This window comes from Tasmannia lanceolata, unplaced genomic scaffold (assembly GCF_043159265.1).
Source record: "Tasmannia lanceolata isolate RefF3 unplaced genomic scaffold, GAP_Taslan_0.1 ptg000200l, whole genome shotgun sequence".
Classification (NCBI taxonomy): Eukaryota; Viridiplantae; Streptophyta; class Magnoliopsida; order Canellales; family Winteraceae; genus Tasmannia; species Tasmannia lanceolata.
The window spans coordinates 135,001-137,500 of record NW_027518876.1 but is presented as its reverse complement, the minus strand read 5'-3'; positions in this window follow the sequence as shown (position 1 = coordinate 137,500).

Below are 2,500 nucleotides of genomic sequence, written 5' to 3'. Positions count from 1 at the left end.
CACGTCGCGTCTCGTTGCGTCTTCAGAAGTCGTCGCTAACAGCACCTTTGGTTGCCACTGGTGGTTAGGCTGGTTGGTTGCGCAAACCCTATAGGAGGGTGGCATGCTGGTGGGCGTTTTTGCCCGGATAGGCACTAGAATGTGCAGATTTTGGGCGTTTTTGCCTGGATAGGCTAAGGAATGGGCATGCTTTGGGCGTTTTTGCCCGGATAGGCACCGGAATGCTTGGCCTTGGCTTGTCCTAGCAAGGCATTGCTGGGTTGGGCTCCCTTGGCCTTTTGGGCGCCTTGGACGATGTCTTGCGAAGACCATGGGCACAAGGCCATGGCATATGGTGAGGAAAGGACCACGGTTGCCAAGGTTAGGCACCGGAATGCTTGGCCTTGGCTTGCCCTAGCAGGGCATTGCTGGGTTGGGCTCCCTTGGCCTTTTGGGCGCCTTGGACGATGTCTTGCGAAGACCATGGGCACAAGGCCATGGCATATGGTGAGGAAAGGACCACGGTTGCCAAGGTTAGGCACCGGAATGCTTGGCCTTGGCTTGCCAAAGCAGGGCATTGCTGGGTTGGGCTCCCTTGGCCTTCCGGGCGCCTTGGACACTGTCTTGGGAAGACCATGGGCACAAGGCCATGGCATATGGTGGGGAATGGACCACGGTTGCCAAGGCTAGGCATATAGAGAGGAATCGCATTTTTGCCCGGATAGGCACCGGAATGCTTGGCCTTGGCTTGCCATAGCAGGGCATTGCTGGGTTGGGCTCCCTTGGCCTTCCGGGGGCCTTGGACGCTGTCTTGGGAAGACCATGGGCACAAGGCCATGGCATATAGTGAGGAATGGACCACGGTTGGCAAGGCTAGGCATATAGAGAGGAATGGACCACGGTTGCCAAGGTTGCGCAAGTTTTGGGCATTTTTTGCCCGGATATGCCCAAGTATGCCCCGATAGGCCCGTTACGCCCCGGTATGAACGCGTATGCCCGGATTGACTCGGTATGCCTTGGGATACATGCGTATGCCCCGATAGGCTTGGTACGCCCCGATATGCGCACGTGTGCCCCAGTAGGGCTCGGTATGCCCCGGTATGTACGCGTGTGCCCCGATAGGCCCGGTATGCCCCGATATGCACACGTGTGCCCCAATAGGGGTCGGTATGCCCCGGTAGGTACGCGTGTGCCCCGTAATGCACGTTTCGCAGATCTCCCCGCATGTCCCGCCCCTATATGTAATACTTACTTACTTACTTTCTTTCTTGCTTGCTTGCTTGCTTGCAATGGTTGGGAGTGCCCGGCATGCCCCGCTGCAGAGACCAAGGGCGCAATGACTTGGCACCGCGGATGCCGGGACTCCGGCACTTCCCGTGGCACTGATGGTTGGTTCCAAAGACAAAAGGCCGTGCAAGGCCACCGCACCGCGGATGATTTTGCTCGTGCTGGCGCCGTTGTGTGGCCAAAGAACATGCGCGAATGCTCGTGTCGGAAGGGTTGGTGTCCTGGCCCCGCGGGTGTCACGAATGCTCGGTTGCGAAGACCATGGGACCAGAGCCATGGCACGTCGGATGATGGCTCCAGCTGGCGCCCCGGCACTTTCTGTGGCATTGATGCTCGGTTTCAAAGACAAACGTGCGCAGGGCCAGGGGACCGCGGATGACTGCTCGTGCTGGCCCCGTTGGGCGGCATTGATGGTCGGTTGCAAAGAAAATGCGCGATTGCTCGTGTCGGGGCCTGGCAAGCCAAGGCCAAGCGAGCCATGGCAACGCGGATGATGGCTCCAGCTGGCGCCCCGGCACTTTCTGTGGCATTGATGCTCGGTTTCGAAGACAAACGTGCGCAGGGCCAGGGGACCGCGGAGGACTGCTCGTGCTGGCCCCGTTGGGCGGCATTGATGGTGTGTTGCAGAGAGCATGTGCGATTGCAAGTGTCGGCCGGGTTTGGGTTCCCTTGGGCTTTCGGGTGCCTTGGACGCTGTCTTGCGAAGACCATGGGCACAAGGCCCCGTCCTGGCCCCTTGTTCGATTCGCTCTCGTCTTGCGCTTGCTTCCAAGGTCCTCCATGACCTTCCCCATGGCCTTGCTAGATCCCCCCCATGACGCATGACCTCTGTCCGTTGATTGGTTTTGAGTGCACACCATGCCCGGCTTGGCACCGTGTTGTCGCGTGAGTGGCATTTGGATCGTGCATGCTGGTGGGCTACCTGCCAATGCGCACAAGCCTTGCACACTAGCCTTGCGCACGAGCCTTGCACAAAAGCCTTGGACACAAGCCTTGCGCACAAGCCATGCGCACAAGCCTTGGACGCTAGCCTTGCACACAAGCCATGCATACAAGCCTTGCTCACAAGCCTTGGGCACTGGCCCATCGCAGTAGCCTTGCACACAAGCCTTGCGCACTAGCTTTGGGCACGAGCCTTGCGCACTTGCCTTGGGCACTAGCCTTGCACACAACCCTTGGGAACTAGCCTTGCGCACCAGCCTTGCCCACAAGCCTTGCACACCAGCCTTGCACA